The sequence below is a fragment of the Haliaeetus albicilla genome, chromosome 7, assembly GCF_947461875.1.
Source record: "Haliaeetus albicilla chromosome 7, bHalAlb1.1, whole genome shotgun sequence".
Lineage (NCBI taxonomy): Eukaryota > Metazoa > Chordata > Aves > Accipitriformes > Accipitridae > Haliaeetus > Haliaeetus albicilla.
Window position 1 is genome coordinate 11,140,596 of NC_091489.1, and position 20,392 is coordinate 11,160,987.

General features: G+C 45.2%; 1 protein-coding gene, 1 long non-coding RNA gene and 1 other non-coding gene across 4 annotated transcripts in view; 2 read left to right on the forward strand and 1 right to left on the reverse strand.

The window, feature by feature from the left end:
• MRPL18 (mitochondrial ribosomal protein L18) overlaps nucleotides 1-20,392 on the reverse strand; it is a 643,474-nt gene that overhangs the window by 376,932 nt on the left and 246,150 nt on the right. The gene's annotated exons all lie outside the window — the stretch shown is intronic.
• On the forward strand, nucleotides 2,708-11,045 carry LOC138686059 (uncharacterized). Of its 2 annotated transcripts, XR_011325375.1 has the most exons (4): nucleotides 2,708-3,049; nucleotides 5,006-5,077; nucleotides 10,032-10,186; nucleotides 10,326-11,045. It is a non-coding gene; the product is annotated as an uncharacterized lncRNA (long non-coding RNA). The 2 variants fall into 2 exon arrangements; XR_011325374.1 differs by having other exon boundaries at nucleotides 10,032-11,045.
• On the forward strand, nucleotides 2,970-3,052 carry TRNAL-UAA (transfer RNA leucine (anticodon UAA)). The gene has a single exon. It is a non-coding gene; the product is annotated as a tRNA-Leu (tRNA).

Consider the following 20,392-nt stretch of genomic DNA (forward strand, 5'->3'; position numbering starts at 1 on the left):
TTCCTTGCAAGCATGTGTTCATTGCTTAATACCATGGGGCTTTTCTATCCTTCAGTTGTGTAAGAACTCAAATTTTGCCAGCTCATGAACTTGCCTAGTCACAGTTAAAGACTTTTGAAAAAAACCTGATCACACTACGGATGCAAAGATACTCATGGCACACCGGATGAATGGAAGAAAATGATAAAAGTAGCTTGATAATATGTTAGCATTAGTAATAACAGAAGCCGCAGAATGGACATCTTCATGCTTGCTAAGGAAAGCTGCCTTTTCATTCTGAAAGTCAACAGGACTCCTGTGAAGATGTACGTAGCATATTCTATGGGGTTTTTTTTCCTTTTCCTGATGTGGCAAACCCTATAGCTGGGTTTGAGGGCAAAGTAGTTAAAAGGTGTGAGGGGCTGCTTTAGCTTTTAGGGTTGCTGGTACTTTGGTTTTGTTTCCTACTGAAAGCAGCAGAAGCTTCACAAAAAAACCCCTATGAATCTCAGAAAGGAAAACTGGCAACCAGGCACACCTTGCTCCTTCTTAAAATGTAAAAAACCATTGCATAAATATAAAAAGGAAAAAAAAATCCCCTATTACACAATATAATGTTTGGTATAGAACCCTGAACATCCTGCATATGCGTATGAGTCTCCATTTAATCTTTGGGGATTTTTTTGTTTGTTTGGTTTTTTAGCATGGATTTCTTTTTAGAGAAATGGCAATTGAGCCCTTGCTACCTCAATGCGAAGGACTCAGACTATGGATGCACTTGAGCAGGCGTGTCTCTGGCACATGTCTTGGGAGAAACTTCTAGAAAGTATAGCTCTTAGTTCAAGACCCAGGTATCTTTGTTTAAGAGGAGAAAGCCTGAGGCTGGACTGAGTAACTAAGCTAAACTGCTGCTTTTCCAATCTAAGGAGGCCAACCTACATTATGGATGAGTTGAGTGCACAGCCTGAGTTGTATTTTGTAATTTCTTGAAAACAAAATAGGTTCTCTAGATTTTTGAACCATGGTAGATATTTGGAATTGATTTGAAAAGGAAAGAGCTACACTTGGTTGTGTTTCTACCTCTAGAAAAATATCACAGATATGATGAAGGCAGGAAACAGTATCATTTAATAGATACTGTATGGGGTGATTACAGTTAATCTATTTCCAAAGCAGTGTGATTTTCACATGGAGCCATGGTATTTGTATCTCTAATATGTGAGAAGGCAGTACCAGATCTATCTTCTTCCATATTTCTAGCATGTTATATAGTGTCTTTGTAATAGTTGAGCTAAAGCCAGTAACAGCCAGCATGACAGCTCCACCGTCATACCTTACCTTACAGTGCGTACACTATTAGGGCACAAAGTTTTAACAGGAAAAAGTAACATTTTGCAATGTTTCTCAGAAATAATGTTAGATGTGAATAAAGAATGAGATAACCTACCTGATTTTTTTCTACTCAATACCTTTGCTGAAAGGCACAGCCCTACTGAACATAGAGCAACGCTAGCTACCATACGATGCCCGTTTCAAGCAAATGATACAGCATGGTAAGTTCCAGCCAAAGAGCTGTTCTTTCATTAACGGGTTCCAGCGCATGAATAAAACTAAGGAAAAAGAGAGTGTGAGTTTCACATCTGTTCTTCACATTTGTGAAAAGTTAACAATTGACTTTTATTGTATGTGAGAAGCATTTTCCTTCACAAGCATACTGAGCGTCCTGGGGGGTCTCTGAGCGCTAACGGCTGCAGAGGTTAGGCACCAACTGCAGCCTGCCAATTGGAGGCCCAGACGCCCTTACAGATGGCCACCTACAACCAGGGTGTCTAACAACCCAGCAGGGGATGTGGTCCTCTGCTGCTTATGGGGAAGCAGATGGCCTCTGCCTGCCTCCTCGTTTGCTGGAGGCTGACTCGGTCCAGCGTCCCCAGCCTGTGCCGTACCGAATATTTGTTTCTTGCCCCTCGGGGGCAGGCTCAATGTTTGGTGGGATGCAGGATGTCCATCTTCTCCTCTGGAAAACGGACAGCAGAGGCGGCGGGAGTGGGAGCCGGTGTCTATGGGGTGGTGGTGGGGGGGGAAGGCCGGCGATGGGGTACTTTCCCACTGCCCCTCTGATGCGGGGAAGAAGGGGGGGAGGTCCCAGTTCAGGCACTAACCGCGGATATCGCGACAGGCGCTTCCCTATACCTGGCGTGCAGTCGCGATCTGCAAGAAACCGTTCCTCTGCGGTATTTTCCTCCTAATTAAGCGTAATTGATAGCTTTGGACTTTGCTGGGTTTGGTTCTCCTCCTATGGAAGATCTATTCCGGGAAACACCTGGGCAGGAATAAGTAAAGCGTCGGTAGGTAACACCGGTTTTCGCAAGAGCACCTGTCAGTCGGTATTTCACCAGGCGGCATCGCCGGCGGGGGTGGAGAAAACAGCGGAGTTGTTTCACTTTTCGGCGGTCCGAGCCTTACGGGCACAACTTCTCCACAGCTCCCCCGCTCCCCCGCCGAACCACGCCGGCACCGCCGCCCCCCGGCCCCTACACCGGCACCTCACCGCCGCCGGCCCCCAGGCGGCCTGGCCCAGCGCCCCCCCCCGCCTCTCCCCTCAGGGGCGGGCCCGCGCCGGCCCCGCGCACCTCCCCCGCCCGCCCGCCCTCCTCTCCCTTCCGCTCCGGCCCTGGCGCCCGCCAGAGGGAGAGCGGCGGGGGCGGGCCGCGGCCCGGCGCGGGGAGGGCGAGGGGCGCGGGGGCCGCGCTCCGGGGCAAGGCTGCGCGCCGGGCCCTGCCCGCCCGCCCGCCCGCTCGTCTCCCGCTGCCGCCGGGAGAGGCCGCCCGTGCGCTCTGCGCCCTCCCGCGCTGGAAATCAAGGCGGGAGGGCGCGGCGCGGCGGGGGAGGGGGCGCCCCGCGGCGGGCCGAGGGTCGCGGGCGGGCGGGGGGCGGGCGGGAGCGCGGCCTTGGATGTAGGAGCGGCTGGGAGCGGTGCCTGTATCTGCACCAGGATGGCCGAGTGGTTAAGGCGTTGGACTTAAGATCCAATGGACGTATGTCCGCGTGGGTTCGAACCCCACTCCTGGTAGTGACCTTTTTTTTGCGGAGCCCCGTTACGAGAGCGCGGTGCCCGGGCGGAGGCGCGGCCGCGGGGAGCCGGGAGCCGCCGGGCCGCGGCGAGGGACGGGGAGCGGCGCTGGAGCGGCCGGCGGCCGGCACCCGCCTGCGGGGCAGCGGCGCGGCTCTGCCGGCGCTCGGCGGCTCAGGCTGAAGCGGGCCTGGCCGACCCGGGCCGCCGGGCGCTGCTTCGGGCACCGTAACTTTGTGCTGAAGTTGGTTTCACAACTTAACTTTGGAGGGCTTTTTTTATGTTTTTTTAATTTTTTTTTTTTCCGTGTCCTTCGCAAGCCGCTCGAGCCTGGGCCTCCTGTCAGCGGGGCGGGTGTCGCAGCCGCGGCAGCCCGCGTTGTCACCGGTGGGGGGGCGGAGGGCAGGGGCTGGCAGGCGGAACCCCCGGGGCGCGGGGCCCTCCTGGCCCTGCTGCACGGCGAAGACTGCCGGGCGCTTGGCCAGAGCCAAAAGGAAACGTACCGGCTCCGCATGGCAAGGGTTTGGTAGCGGGGGGCTACAGGGGTGGCTTCGGTGAGAAGCTGCTGGAAGCTTCCCCCGCGTCCGACAGAGCCGATGGCAGCCGGCTCCAAGACAGACCCACCGCTGGCCAAGGCTGAGCCCATCAGCGACAGTGGTAGCGCCTCTGGGAGAACAGATTTAAGAAGGGGAAAAAAGCAATACAACAGCAATTGCAGCAGGGAGAAAGGATTGAGAATATTTGGGAGAAACAGCCCTGCAGACACCCAGGTTGGTGGAGAAGGAGGGGGAGGAGATGCTCCAGGCGCCGGAGCAGAGATTCCCCTGCAGCCCGTGGGGAAGACCATGGTGAGGCAGGCTGTCCCCCTGCAGCCCAGGGAGGTCCACGGTGGAGCAGATCTCCACCTGCAGCCCGGGGAGGACCCCACGCCAGAGCAGGTGGGTGCCCGAAGGAGGCTGTGACCCCGTGGGAAGCCCGTGCTGGAGCAGGCTCCTGGCAGGACCTGTGGCCCCGCGGAGAGAGGATCCCACACTGGAGCAGGTTTTCTGGCAGGACTCGTGACCCCATGGGGGACCCACGCTGGAGCAGTGTGCTCCTGAAGGACTGCAGCCTGTGGAAGGGACCCACGCTGGAGCAATTCATGAAGAACTGCAGCCTGTGGGAAAGACTCACATTGGAGAAGTTGGTGGAGGACTGTCTCCTGTGGGAGGGACCATCTCCCATGGGAGGGACCCCACGGTGGAGCAGGGGATGAATGAGGAGTCCTCCTCCCCCTGAGGAGGAAGGAGCGGCAGAGACAAGGGGTGATGAACTGACCGAAAACCCCATTCCCCATGCCTGGGAAGAAGGGAGGGGTGGGGGGAAGGTGTTTTATGGTTTGGGTTTATTTCTCATTACTCTGATTTGATTGGCAATAAATTAAGCTGATTTTCCCCAAGTTAAGTCTGTTTTGCCAGTGATGGTAATTGGTTGAGTGATCTCCTCCTGTCCTTATCTCGACCCACGAGCCTTTTGTTATATTTTCTCTCCCCTGTGCAGCTGAGGGGAGGAGTGAGTGAGGGGCTGCGTGGTGCTTAGTTGCTGGCTGGGGTTAAACCACGACAGAAACGCAGCCTGGCAAAGGCCCATGCCCCACAGTGGTGGGTGCCACGGATCCCCTCAGCAGGACAAGATGCCGCCTGTCATTTTTCATTTCTGTAGTTCAGGCCAGTTCTCCACAGAAGTGCCTGACAAGGGAACTGCAGCTGGTCTGACAGTACCTAAAAATCACACTGCAAGTAGTGTGCTGAAGGCGTAGCCATCCGTTTGGTAGGAGGCAGGTAGGGCCGTCATGCTGGGGCCTGTGGCACGCTGGGTGGAGGTTAGCCCTCCAGCTTTGTCAGCCCCAAGTGAGACTTTGTTGGTCTAAAGCATAATTTAAGTTTTTTTTGTGTGGATTTTTTTTTTTTTCAGTTCCGAGCACTTTGAATACTTTGACGGCTGTATGACAACCTGTCACAGTGCTTTTACAATGTGAATGTGAGGGTAAGTACCGCATTTGCTAGGTTACGGGATGAGGGTGTAAAGGATGTCTGCGAGTGTCGAGGCTGCTGAGGTGTTTTTGGCTGACGCCGAAGGGTGGAGGGAAGGCAAACCCTGCTTCTGGGGGAATGGTCCCTAGTGCTGTCTGTACCCTAAACTGTGCCATGGGTTCAGCTGAAACTTAAGCAGAATGAGTGAGCAGGATTTTCAGACTAACCTCCTGGCTTGCTTTTATTTAGCAGGGCAGATGGAGCAGTTATACATGTTGCAATGTTTAATTTGCTATAGCATGGTTTTGTTGTTTGGGGTTGATTTTTTTTTTTTTTTTTTTTTTGACAGGGTAGTATATCATTGTGTTCTAGTATACTGAAAGTGCAGGAAGTATGAACCAAGGGCAGACTGACACATTTTAAAATATTAGTGTTTGCCAGAGCATCCTGGTTGATTTCTAATACAGGTAGATATAGTTGTTCTCAGCCACCTTGTTCCCGATAATTTGTGCTGAAAATTATGCTCAGCTTTCAGTCCAAATTTATCATGTGATGATACAGACTAAATAAAGGATAAATTCTCAAGAGAGAGAACAACTCTTGGGCCTTCAATATAATATGAAATAGAAGGTGAAATATTTCAGACAGGATATTTTATTACATGCTATGTAAGATGATCTAGCATCACAAATGTGGACATAGTATAAACATAGAAATATGATAGTCAAGAGGGAGTTATGGAGAGAAGTGTGGTCTGGTGGTGAGTTTCTAGGAAATGCAAGTACATATATTGTCTTTTTTGCCCGTTCCCACAGTGGAATTGTAAATGCAAAACATACCACACTCTAGAACTGTTCATTAAAAAGCAATACTGCCAGGTTCAAATGGTTTATTAAGTAAATATTCATTCCTATTCTTCATTAAGGTACAAATTAGTAAAAATGGGTGCATGTTTGAAGGTACATTTTACTTGTTGTAATGGAAAAATGCTGCCCTTGGAAACCCACACCTTTGCATACAAATTGTGTAATTCTACTTATGTACTTATTTACGAGCATGTTTGTACATACAATAAACGCTCATGTAGATTTTGTGGATGCAGTGTTGATCTTGATGAAAGGTTGGTCCCAGCTATGCCAGTTACAGGATGAATTAGTGGCAGCTATTCAGCATTGTGAGAAAGAAAAAAGAGTAAAAACAATCACAGTTTTCACAAGAACAGTAATCACTGACCAAAAAAAAAAGCATTTTTTATGATAAAGCAAAGAGAAAGCTGGAGTTCTTGGTTAGAAATACTTCTGTTACAGGCACAGCACTTTACTTAAGATATTTCTTTTGGAGAGAACTTCCCTTAGTCCTTTGGTGAAACTGTGTTCCCTGCTTTTTATAATGGCTTGTTAGAGCACATGCAGATCTGGAATGGAACAGAAGATTTTTGAACCTTACCTGGTCTCAAGAAATCTCCATAAAATCTACGGGCCAGAAGTACGTCCCAACCCCTTCCTACACTTCTCCATAAAGAAAAGGATAATCTTCTGGGGTTATTGGTTTCTATTTTAGGTGAAGTGACAGGGTGGTATAATGTATTTCAGCTCTGGAGCTGACCATTATTTTGATTTAAGATTTTTATTTTATCAAGCAGGTATTTTTCTTTGTTTTTGTTAGCTTCCTTGTTAAACCCTCATGAATTATTGGTGGTTGCCTTTGCAATTTGACGTTCTTACATGCACTTATACTCTGGCCCTTAGTTGAAATAATATTGCTTCCCATTGGACTCCATTCTGTGGATGAGTTGTTTTTCTAAAAAGGTCATTATCTGTAGGATCCTTGCCTCATTCGTTGAAGAAGTTGGAAAAAGTATAGTGACTAATGCTAGAAACTGGAATAAAAAAAGAGCTTCGTATGCAGACAGTTGAATGCTACCCTAATGAACTAGGGGTGTTTCTTTTGCCACTGCATATTTCCTGTCTGATGAGGAACCAGTCAGTTTTAATAGATTTTTCATAAGCAATCACTTGTTTTCATGTTCTTTATTTTGTGGTATGCATCTTGAGAACCTCAGTCTGATTTGCAGAAATGCAGAGCTTTTGCAAACACAGGTGAAATCAATGTATCACCTGTATTTTAAGCAGTCTCTGAAAAATATATCCTAGGTCTCTGAGCAGTCAAAGTTATTGGAGATATTTGACACTAATCTTTCCATACCTCAATTTCCCTTTGTGTAAAATAGGGGTTAATAGAAATACACCATCTGCAAAATGGGCTGCTATGAAGTAAATCTTGTTTGTGAAGAATTCAGATAGACACTTGGGTAATCTGGTCATGTTAGACAAGCCCATGAGTAGAATATCAACGAATTTGGAAAATAACATGAAATAAATAAGGTATAGAGTCATACTTTGAGCTCTGCAGACCTTGCAAAGTATTGAACAACTGGTTAGCCAGCAAGCACCACATGATGTGTGCTGAAAAAGGTGCAAGTCTTACAGGAAAACAGCAAGCCATAGTTTAACTAAAAATTGTCCCTCGCTTCATAAACAGAAGGGGATCAAATCAGTAAGAAGGCAACCTATTGGTGAAATATTATTTAGGTGATACTTAAGTATAGTTTAATCCTTTTTAAAAACTTTCAGCAGCTTTTTTTTTTTTTCAGTTACATTTTAGTGTGTGATGGAAACATATCATTTGTTAGGTCAGTTAAACCATTTTTCTATCATTCCCAGTGACCAGTATCTCGTATTGAGGAAAAAGGTGTAAAAAGGCTGTGAAGTTCTTTGATGATGCTGTATGTAAGACGATCAATAATCTGTCTGATTCTTACTGCAGACTAATTTAAAGCCTGGAAAGTAAGACCTTAGGTTAGCAGGAGTAACTACATGTGAAGTACTTGGTAATTCTTGAATTGTTCTCATTTTGGGGCCTGTGCGGTAAAAAAAAGAGGGGTAGACTCTATTTTCTGGATTCTTGTCATTCTCAGGATGCTTGTTCAAAGATTACCACTATATAGTGTAGACAGTTGTGTCAGTGTTTATACAGGTCTGTCTTTATACAGGTTCATTTTCAACAGCTGCTGGGCTGTTCATCTGCTGATTGCATCTGATCTTACCTGCAGATTCTTACAATCATTTCTGTTGGGCTTGATAGCCACAGCAACCAAGTGTCATTAGCAAGGTTAGCTAATTCGCCTCCTTCTCCAGAGCATTACAACATACACTCCCAAACAGATCCTTGCAACATTTTATTGCTTAACTATTTTTCTTGGTTTTGATGGGGAAAAAGAAGGTATTTTCTGCTAGGTTAGTTCAATCCAAGCAGCAGCCCCTAGGGAATCAGACTGTGGTAGTATGGGGAGCTTGGCCACCCTGACCACAGCGTTGATAGAACGGAACAAGGGTCTGCATATCACTTACTGCAGTGCAAAGTCCTGCAATTTACCGAAAGTGCTGATGGAGGTAGGTTTACTCTTATGACTAACAGATGAGCCCTGCAAGTCTTGCCATGGTCACTTAAAGCGTCATCCCGCCCAGTGTTACCCTGAGTGTTGCTCTCCTAGAGTTAGGATGGCCTAACATAGCCATCAGAAGAGACCAGGTGCCCACCCTTCAGGTGCTCCAGCTGGTGTCTGGCATTTTGGCTTAAAGCCACCCTCACTGGCAGAGCAATGGGCAGTAGCTTTGCACTGGAGCAAAGGGGTGTGGGCCTGTGTTCCCTTTTGCCAGTTCTTCTCATCAGGAGGAATATATGCAGGTGGTAACACTTTACGTCAGCACAGGGTTATTACCAAAGGGTATTTCTGAAAGTGTTAAAAGACTGGTCTGTGCACTAGATGACCTCCAGTCCAGGAACATTTTCCCTTGTGCTGGCTTTGCTATGGTGGCAGTAGCCTCTGGAAGAAGGACAGAGCAGACAAGTCATAATTGACACTACAGCAGCAAGGTTCACCAGAGCACCTTGAAATGAGGGGCCCTGAATGCCCTAAAATGAAGGGAGCATAAGGCAGAGCGTTGCAGCTGAGATCTCTGGGATCTTAGGGCATGGGCTTAAAGCACACTAACATGCATTTTTCTGGGATTTTTTTGTTGCATTAAACTTATCTGAATGAATTGATTCTTTCTTCCTGCCAGGGAAGAGCTTTTGTCTGAAGATGATAGAAAATGTGCACACTCTTCTGGAGATGACTTCTTAAATGTGCAATTACAAAAATGCCTTCCTTCTTCTAATGATTTTAGAAGCATGCACTTTCCAGATTCCTTCATTTTCCTTGATTGCTGCTTCTCCTTCACCATCTGCCCAACGGTGACCTTCTTCCTGGGCTGGAAGTGCTACAGGATCTTTCCTTCAGACCTCATCTGCCTCATTTTTAAGTGTTTGTTGAAGTGGTTTATGTAATTCTTGGCAAGAGATCACTCCCTGGCTGTGTGACTTGGTGGATTTGTGACACTTGTCTCTTGCTATTTCATTATGTGTTGCAAACTTTTTCATATGAGAGTGGAGTCACCGGTGGGAAGTATGGACTGCAGTAATGAGTTCTGTTTCGCGGCTAATCCGTGTTTAATGATTGACGTGCATATGTATTTTAGTTTCACTTGTCCTGTCTTACATCTCTGTTGGTATTTTCTGTCACACTCCCACCTTTTGCTTTTTACGTGCATACCAAGAAACAGATCCAGCTGGTCTAGCAGTTAGTGTCTCTGCCTCTTTCAGCAGCAGCTGTCTTTCCCCTGCCCTGGCTGTTCTGCACGTTCCCACTGCTTCCCTCTTGCATCCCTCAGTCTTTGATTGTCAAGTAATATCTTACAAACCAACCAATTAATTTCATGTTACTTGGATCTAAAATTAATCGCTGAGATTATCTCATTTTAAGAATTTTTCTGTGAAGAAACGAGGAATTGGAGACAATTTCTTATGTGGTTTGGGCTCCCTAACACAGACAGTACAGATCTACTAACTGCTTTTGTTCATCACAGAGTGGCAGAGGCTGGAAGGCCCCTCTGGAGATTGTCTAGTCCACGTCCCAGCTCAGAGGAGGGTCAGCTTGAACAGTTGGGTTTTGAATATCTCCAAGGATGAAGACTCCACAGCCTCTCTGCTCAACCCATGCCAGTGTTTGACCACCCTTACAGTAAATAAATTTTTTTCTAATGTCTTAAAAGTAAGTGTTTTCTTGTGTTTAAGGCATTTTCTTATGTTTAAGCTTATCTCAGACTTACAGATCTGTCTGCTTGTAAGTCTTAAATGATTGTGTGTTTCTCTGTGCTTAGAGTTTTGTTCCTAAATATCCCAAGATAAGATGAAGTAACTACAAATGCCACAATGCTTAGGAGGACACCCATTGGATACATGGGTTTGCTGCCATGCACATTTTACTGAGAGCTCTGTTGAGAGAAGAACAAAACCTCTGCAAAGATCTAATCAGGTGCTTCATTTTAGATACTGAAAGCAATTCTTCGAACGCTTTTGCCCAAATAAAGACCAAGGGAGTGCAATATTTTGTTTATAAACATGTACAGTTATTTTCCTGTAAGAAATGAACACCTGTGTCTGGCCTTAGCTTACTGAAAGCCAGAGTCCTGCTAAAGCATTACTCATTGGAAGACTATTCCAGTATCACGATTAAAGTTCATGATCTGCAGGTTAGACTAGTGTAATTTGATCTGAGTTTTTCCTTAAAATGGTCTGGGAGCTATAACGTTAACAAATGACATCTGTCTATCGAGTTGAGGGAAGGTAATGCAACTGATAGCACTCACCTTCATCCAGTGCTATTGTCTGGCAGCCCAATAACTACAGGTAAAAATTATTATTCCTGTGTTTACATAGGTGTTAGTAGTCTCCTTCCTGAACAATCTTTGCTTACTGGCTGTGGCTAATTATTCCTCACCCTAGATCCAGAGGCAGCCTCTGAATGAGGAACTGGAAAGGGTCAGCATAGTTCAGAAATCCCATTTATGTAATGCTTTCCAAATCCTTTTGTTACTATATTCAGATAATATAATAATAATATAATTATTCTAATAATTGATTTATTTAATTAGTAGGACTTCTATCTTTTACCATAATATTTTGTATTATTTTTTATTGTTTTGCAGGATGCTATGCTTTTCTTTGCTGTGAGAATAGGTGATTTCTTGGCTAAATGTAGTTTTAATTTTTATACAGCTAGCTTTATAGCCATGTTTTCCACACTCTGTATTTTGATAGCACTATGACAGTGCGGGTTATATCTATGCTAGTTAACAAATCCTATAGTGTTCTGTGATTGAAAACAGACTGAGACATGCCCAACCTGTTGTACTGCATTCATTTGGGTGACCTGCCCCAAAAGTTACTTGACACATCAGTAAAGAAGAAATACTGAAAGCAACTGGATCCAATTTTGGTGATATCTTTGCCTGCCCAGCCCCCTGAGCAAAATACTTTTCTACAAAAAAAGAATTATCGGGTAAGATAAGAATTGTATAGTATAAATGCCTGAGTCAAATTTCTTTAAGAGGAGAAAGCAGTTAATGCCTCCCAATACGCAGTACAGGGAGACATCATGGATGAGATGAGATTTCTGCTCTGTATGAAATTGTTAGGGAGAGAGCTCAGCCATCACAAGGAAAAGGACCTGTATGACAAAGAAGGTAGGGTGACTGTATCCAGCTGAAGTCTTAACAAATTTGAGAGTGTTAGGAAATATGAGATAAGAGTGGGGTGGGATTGGGCATCTCGGAACCATCATTAAAATGCTCTGAAAAGAAAAGTTGTGGTTAGAGATGCTTTTCCTATGCCTGTTTCTGTTGCTTTTCTTGGTAAGTTGTCTCACATAGGGGTCTAAGTAGAGTTTCAGAGTGCTCCTGTTTTAGGTTGGGCTCTGCAGAGAAGGTGTCAGGAGATCTTAAGGTGCATGATGGTACCCACAGCCTGAGTTACAGACAATGCCTCATATTCACCTGCAAGTCCTTAACAGACTTGTCTCCATAGCCAGGAACGGGCCTAGATTGTAATGTTAACTATCTCAGGACGTTGTTGATTTTTTTTTTTTTTTAACAAAAATTATGATACCAAGGTAATCTTAACTGTCAAACTGGGATGTGTGTACTTTGCATTGTGCATTGTTTCGTTTCATGTACTGTTTGTCATTAACAGTCTTGGCATGACTGTTATAGGTAGTAAATATATTCTGGCATAATTAAAGCAGTTCCGCTTCCTTCACAGGCAAAACCTCAGAGATGGTATCTCTGGAGGGAGATATTAGAGCTGACTGAGAAGTTGCCAACTGTTATTTATCTGTTAACCAGTACATCAGGTACCATCTTTCTGAATCACCATCCCTGACCACCTCTGTATTAACGCTTACAGTGACCTGCTCTGGTCCATAGGCCATTATTTTGGCAATTGTAAAAAGTGAGTTAAAAAAAAGACTGTTTTTTTAATCTTATTTTTTAGCTCATTATATGTGTTCAGCTAAAAAAAAAGTAGTCAGAGAAAGTAATTTGAAGACTTCTATTTCATCTATGTGAAAATCAATGCAAAACAATATAACTTAATTCTTAACAAGGTAGCTGACTTCCCTTAGCAAGGTATCCATAAGGGATGCACTTCTGAGGATATACCCAATTAGCTCTGCTGCTGCAGCCAATGTTTATGAACATACATTCATGGATCCTGATCCTGTTGCTGCCACTGTGTAAGCAGATTGTTTGTCACTGAAGTTTTGGACAGGCACAGAAGCCTGCTTGTAATACTAAAGTTGTAGCACCTGCACAGTAGTTATACACTTAAAATTACTGTGCTGAAGCATCACCTCCTTCTGTTGATCTTCAAACCAGCACAAAATGAAATTCAAAATACAGGCAAAAATTCCGTTAAGGCCCGTAAAGAGTACAGGATACTGTGGGGTTTCTAGTGCAAGGGCAGGACTACAGTATTTTTCATACCTCACAGGAATGTTGTAAGAAGCATCTTAATATTATGTGATGGGAAGGGACATAAATCTGTATGGATAAAATGAAATTATGCATAAGCAGTTAGCCTTTGATGAAGAAGAGACATAAGTTGTAAACTCTTTGGAAAGCCCTTCTCCATGCCACCAAATCATTTAAATTACGGAGTGTTCTTTGGGGAATATTAGAGCTGCAAAAACTAGCCTGGCCATAACTTTATGTAAGGGACAAATTAAATACAACTATTATCTCTTGACTGTTTGGAAAATGAAGGCCCTGTTTGCATTAACAAGGCTGAACTGGATGATTTCTCTTGGAAAAACACTTGGATCCTTTTTTCTGCGTTTTAGAAAAAAAGTGTAATTTTTCAGGTGACTGCTGCATATTCTATATTTGAGCCTTTATTTGAAAAAAGATTCAGGGATAACAAATTCTAGTACAAATATTTGGGTAATACCTTGTTTATTTCCAGGACAGATACCTTTAAATGGATTTGAAAGAGAACCATCCAAAGATGAATTTTACCAGTAACAGAAACACTTTTTAAAAGGAGCGCTTCTCATCAAGCGTAACCATACTACCTAAACAGATGCTATTTAGTGAGATGACTGACCTTAAATTTAGCCATGACAGAAACTTGCATTCCTCAGTTATTCAGGTGGACTATAGATTTCATTTGATGACTTATTTTATGATAAACTCCTTTAGGAGTGCAATAGTATTCCACCTTGGTTCCTTCTCGTGGGTGTTGCAAAGCAGCAGTGTCGTTTTATGAGTGGCTATTGCAAGTCAGAATGAGCCTGGAAAGGCGACTGGTCTGTACCTAGCCTCCCAGTCAGGGCTGGCGAGGACAGCACTGCGTTGCCCCAGGGGAAGGTTGGGTTTTGGGGTTTTTTTTTGGGTGACAGCTGTGTGGGGGCAGTGAAACAGCACTGCTGCCAGAGCCTGGTGCCGAGAAACCAGGGCTCCTTCCTGGGGCGGTGGGGCCCGTGGTGGCCCCACCGGGCTACAGGATCTGGGGGGTGCCTATGCAAGCCGCTGAACCTGGACTGGGTCCTTCAAAGTGGCATCGCAGCGTTCCCATTCGCCTCTTCTGTGCCATGCTGCGTGCACCTAGAAAGTGCAGCGGGGAGTTCGGTTCCCTGAGCACGGGGCAGGGAAGAAAAACAGTGGCTGGGGGGAAATGGGCTGGTGGTGGTGAGGTGGTCTCATGCTACGCAGGGGCAGAAGCCCTGAAATACCGAGTGCTCTTTGAAAGCCTCGTGGAAGTCTCCTGCTGCAGCAGAGCCCAGCCTGCCGGGGAGGCAGCGGGTGGGTGGGCAAGGGACACTTGGCCCCTGGCAAGGGCAGGGCCCAGCACTGCCCTCCCGGGGGTAAATGATGATCGGTGCAGGCTGGCCGGGGGTGGGAAACGTTGGGCTCTGAGTGGCAAACAAATCCATGTCCTGCACCACTTCTGAGAGGGGATCCTTCTCTCTGCCCTGTTGCTTTCTTTGCCTTTCAGAGGATTGATTTCTTTGCCTTTCAGAGGACTGATTTATCCTTTCTGATACCTTGTACTAAACCCCAGATTTAGTCTATAGGTGCAGAGACAACTTTTGAAAGGAATGAAGTGGCTTACAGTCACCCATGCTACCTCCACAGGTACAACCAATTGCTATTGTGAGAAGGGGGGCAGAGCTGAGCAAAGAGCGGAGCTGAGCAGGGGCGGGCAGGCTGGGGGATGTGACTGCATGCTTTAGGAGTTACACTCGCTGTGGTTCCATTACTGCATCATGCCCCTGTTTCTCTGTTAGGTGGCAGAAGTGTATTTCTATCAGAGATTTGCATCAGGAAACAAACACTATGTCTGGGGAGAGCTTTCCAGGCAGGCTAGTGGGAGAGGTATGATTAAAACCCTAGTGTGCTTTATATCAGTTCCTCATTTTTTGTATGATTATGCTCTCACCAAAGTCAGTGGGAGAATACACCCATTTAAATGGTGCTTTCATTGGCATGGCTTGCATTAATTTTTGTCGTGTTGATCTGCCCTTTCTTTTTTGCCTGGAGGCCACCCAGCTGCTGGCTAGTGGATGTCCTCGGGTGCAAGAAGCAGGTGATGGCAGGGGAGTTTAAAGGAGCTTTTGACAGTCCAGCAGTTTCATGGTTAGTCTTGGACAGCCCCAGAAAGCTGGGGGGAGGTGGGCAGATGGGGTCTGGTCATGAGCAGAAAGCACTGTCAAGCTTCCAGCCTTACTGAAGAGTTTATGTTTAGTTACTTCACAGGAGAAAGGAGCAGAGTGTGGGAAGGTGGTGCTGGCAACATCGCCTGTGATTGAGGGTTGCGCGGCCACCCGTCAGGGGGTCTGAAGGCTGCCTGTGTATGAAGGCTATTGGCACAAAGTCTGGGAATCCTGCAGAGCTTCAGGCATGTCCCGCCTTCTGCAGAGCCAGAGAGCAGCCTGAGGGCTGCAACAAACCAGTCAGACTCAACTAAAAGTGGAACTATTTATGGGAGGTTTTCTATTTTCTCTTGTGACTCGTGGATGTTGTCTCTTGTTCACCCAGGCTCCGAGCCCTATCAGTTTGCACTTAAATATAGCTTTCCCAGGTTTTCAAATCTGCTGTTTTCCCAAAGGAATGTCTGTTCCTGGCATGTAGCCCTCCTCTTTTATCATACTGAAAATCATCTCACTGAGTGTTGGTAGCTTCTGGTAGATGACCAGCAGCTTAAAGATTGCCGACTACCTGACCCCCCCCCAACTCTGCCTTTAGATCAAGGGCGTTGTGGTTCATTTGATCCTACCCTTTCCAATGCCCTGTGCCTCCTGTTTCTTTATCACAGCCGTTGCCATGATCCTGAAATATCTTGCCAAGTAGAGCGCGATGGAGGAGGTTTGGCTTCCTTGCAGTCTGAGGCAGGTGGCACCGGGAATCACAGAAGCAAGTGCGTGCAGGAAGGGTGGTGTTGCAGCGTGTGACGCCTACGTGTATCCAGTTCTCATATGCCTAATTGTCACGGACAATGCCTAGGCGCATGTGCCAAAGCTGTCAAGATCAAGTGCTGGTTTTGCATATACTCTCCAACTTAGCCAAATACTGTACTTGCAGGGAAATTTTCTCAAGATAATCTCAAGGATTAGACTAAATAATATCTGTAAGTGACGTTTTAAATACAGATGCACAGCACTTTGTTCAACTTCATAATTAGTGACTAATATAGGTACTATAAAACACAACTTTCTTGCATGTTTTTTTCAGTAGGAATTTAATTTGCCATCTTTAAAAAACTTGATTCTGTATGATTCCACTCTCAAACCAAGCCTCGCACTTGCATAGTTTTTTGAGTCATTCAGAACTGCAATACATTTATACATTTCTTACTGCAAGTGTGCCATGACTAATGGCTAATTTAGCTGTTGTCTCTTAAGTTCTGTTATTGTCACTTCAGGTCAGAGAGATCAAAGGTCTGGTATTTTAAGGGATTTGGTACTTCTAGATAAAAACATTTTGCATTCCATGCATGTCCAATCTCTAAAGATAAGTAGGGAGGAATATGGTAAAACCCTGGTATCTCTGTGGAAAGGATAGTCGGAACGTAATTTGTATAATTACCTTGCATGGTAGTTTGCATTTGTTAGCATACCTTTATTTTTGTTTTCTACTTGTTATAAAGCCTTTTGCATTTATTTTTAGTACTGATTATATGACCATTTGATGCCTGCTGCTGTGAAGATTTTGTCATTGAAACAATTGCTTCCTGAGCACTTAAGTTCTTCAGGCAGAGTCCTATCAATGATTATAGTTTTGGGGGCTTTAAATTCAAGTTATTTTAACATACGGTAACGCTACTTGATAGTTTCCTCTGGGAATCCCACCGTGTTAGCTGCAAACAGGTATATGAAGAATGCTGTTCTCATGGCTCAAACATTTGTAATGCTGTCCCACCCAAAGTAACCTCAGCATGAGAGTGACTTCTAATCCACAAACGAGATAAGCAATGGAACTGTATGTTACTGTCCCTCTGATTTAAAGGTGTTTCTTCCAACCAAGTTAGTATTTAACTTTATTTTACTCTTTACAAAAATACAATCATATAATCATAAAAAAGACAGGTGTTCAGTCTGTTGTTGTACAAAAGAAATGCATTGCTGATTTGCTCTGAACGGGTGGTATAGAATTCTGTTAGTGCAATCAAATAAAATACAGAGTGTGAAAGGACACATTTTCCTAAGTGAAGGAGAAAATTGGCTTACATTAGGTGAAACATTAATGGCAATTTCACTAAAATGAAATCTTCTTAGTGCTGCAGTTCTTTCTAGCTGCACTGTAATTTTAAACTAGAAACCATCCTAGCAGTTCATCCTAGCATGATAGCAGGACCGTTTTTAAAAAGTATCAGTCTCATCACGTGTGTGCACGGATCACAAAATTCGGGAAGTATCCCAAGTTATCCCATCATGATAATGCAGGATTTTTTTATTTGATGAGAATCTTTGGATAATTTCTTCTGTAATGCTTTTCCCCCTCATTTCCATACTGCTGCTGCTAGCGTTTTGTACCAGATGCCGCTTTGTCATGAAAGCAACTGCTTCCTGATTTTTCTTCTGCCTGAAAACTTGTCTACCTTTCCTCAGTGTATCAGTTGGTCCAATAAAATCTATTATTTCACGTTTCTTCAAATCTTGCTCCTTTTCTATCATTAGGCCATCCCACCGACATTGCTATTATGAATACCTCCATATGCTCCGTGCCCCAAATACTCCATTACTGGTTTTGTTTAAATATGGTGCTGTCCTTATGTGCCAGATGTGGTTAATGGAGGTGTGTGACATGGATTCAGTGCTATCTTATTCATTTGATATCTCCACCTCTAGGGGAGTCTGACTGCATTTATATTCCTACGGAAAATCTGTAAAAGCGGGGTCAGATAATACTACTGTGTGTATTGGCCCCATTGCCTACACATACATAAGCAGAGGGAGAGAGGGAAGGCCTGTTCCAGTTCAAAGAAATAAGAGGCATCTGCCTTCTCTGTAGAATTAGAGAGAAACCAGTGCATGATAGGTAAGAAAAATATGAGCTTGTTAACAGCTGATAATATTGCTGTTTCTCTCCCCTTGCATACAGCAGCAACCAGATGGATGGAGGCAGTGGCCCTTCCCCTGTTTGCAAGGAAACTTTGCTCTGTCCTGGGCAACCTAGCCGTTTGACAGCTCTAGGTTGGTTTTTGGAGCTTTGGGTGGGATTCTGCTGCCTAAATGTAGCCCTGTGGTGCCACCTGAGATACCTCCGGTGCCTATAGGTGTGTCATCAGCCCCATATGTCACCTCTTCTTGGGTGGCTAAATAGGACTGGATGTGTGAGTTACTAAATCCTTTTCCTGTGTCTGAAAACAATATGCAAAGCCAAGAGCACTTTGAGGTCACCACCAGTGGTTTTGTTGCCTGGATCCATTCAGCCGTCTGCTTTGGGCTCTCGTTCCATCACGCTTCTTCCATGATGCAGTTTTATGCTTGAGTAGGTATACTAGTGGCCAAGAGGGGCAATGCTTTTGGTTTTTTTGCCCTTGGCATCACTCTCCCACAGCTCCTCTCAGTGCTGAAGCAGTTTGCTTTGGAGTCAGCTGAACAGCAGTGTTAGAGAAGCAGCCCCAGTAGGAACACGCAAGTGAGCAAGGGAAGTGTCTGTTCAGCTGGCAGCTACCCTCTGGCTCAGCCCTACCACAGAACTGCCTGGTTAGGTACCCGCTTGGCCCTGCAAGTTGTCTTGGCTTTGGCTTTACAAATCCAAAGTAATCAAGCTGTTCAGGAACAAAGTGGATCACAAAGGCCGTAAAAGGCAAGTATCATGTGAAGATACGTCATGCGCAGTCAAAGGAGCTGGTGCTGTGAAGTTAATTTCCAGGGAAGATTACATGAATCAGAAAGCAGACCCTTTTGAGGATGCATTGCAACATAAGTTCTTTGACAAATTTCTTCCCCTAGAGCCCCCTGGCAATCTGCAGACCTCCCCCGACTAAACCTAAGAGCCTTCCTGTAAATAAAGAAGGGACAGGCTCTGGAGGCAATCTGGACCTCTGTGAAAAGCCTCTTTGTGCCAGTTTGCAAGGGCTGGAAACTTCTTAGGCAGCAGAACTATGGATGCTGACCGGAACAACTTCTGCAGCTGATTTGGCTCTCTGATGGGAGAGTGGGTGGCTGGCTCTGCGGGGGGCTCAGAGACCCTATACACAGCAGCTGAGGGAGACTGGCAAAGTTACTAGGGCATCTGGCAAACGTCGTGCCTTGTGCAGTGTTTGGGGCTTGCTCTCCCTAACCACTTTCTGCTTCTCCTGGTACAGGAAGGTGGATGGTTTCCAGCTGAAACAGTTGATGGAAAATTCCTGCTAAGGAAGAAAAAGTAGAGGCTTAACTCCCGTAAAGACTGTAGTGATGGGCTGGGGTCAAACCTAGTAAGACCAGAGCATGGGCTGGTGCCATCCCACTGTGCCTGTTGTCTGTGAGGGATGCAGAGATGCTTCTGCTGCTGTCAGGTGTGGGGGTGGTGAATCAGGGGTCCTCAGTGCTTTCCTTGGTTGTTCCCTTCTCGTTGTACCAAGTGAAGCTTGGAAAAATCAGAGCTCAGCACTGAAACCAAGTGAGCACGGTTAGCGTTTGGAGAGGAGGCCCCATAAGGAGGATGCAGAGTGCATCTGAGTCACTTCACCACCCACAGAACAACTCTACAAGTAAAGTTGTGTTCTTTAGTTATAAATTTCATGCTGGAATGGTGTAATCTTGAATGTATATAGGGGAGAGCACCCTAAAACTAGTATTACATTACTTATTAGTGACAGCTTTGGCTGAATTTGAAAGTGTATCCTAAAGCTGAAAAGCAGTCCTTGGATTAGCAGGGTTTCTGGATCAGCTGTAGGACTCGTGGGCTTCCTCAAGCACTGTTGAAAAGGTTTTGTTTTCCTTCATTTTTCATATTCGAATTTGGTAACATTTTTTTCCTGTTGCTAGTGTTACCATGCCTCTGTTTATTGGTTGCTATTCCAAAAAACAAACCCAGGCTTAGGCTTTCATGGGAAAAAGATGTGGAGTGGGGAAACAGAGGAAGGCCCTTTGGAAGATTTGTGGCATTTGATAACGTTACAAATGAGGCCAACAGCTATTTTAGAAAAAGCTATTCAAGTGGTTTATTTCTGGCAGAAATAGAAGAGTCCTAAGAAACCTTTACCCACTGTGTTCTGAGGCTGGGATGTTCTGCCTGTTGTGTTTCTCCCTCTGCTGCATACTTTATCTTCTGCTGGTGTCAGTGGAGGGTTTCATAACACACTGCTTGTGTCACTCTCTCGCTCCGAGATCTGGGTGCAGCTTTGCACTTTGCATCTTTATAAATAAATCATCAGTTTTCGCAAATGAATCATCTATTGT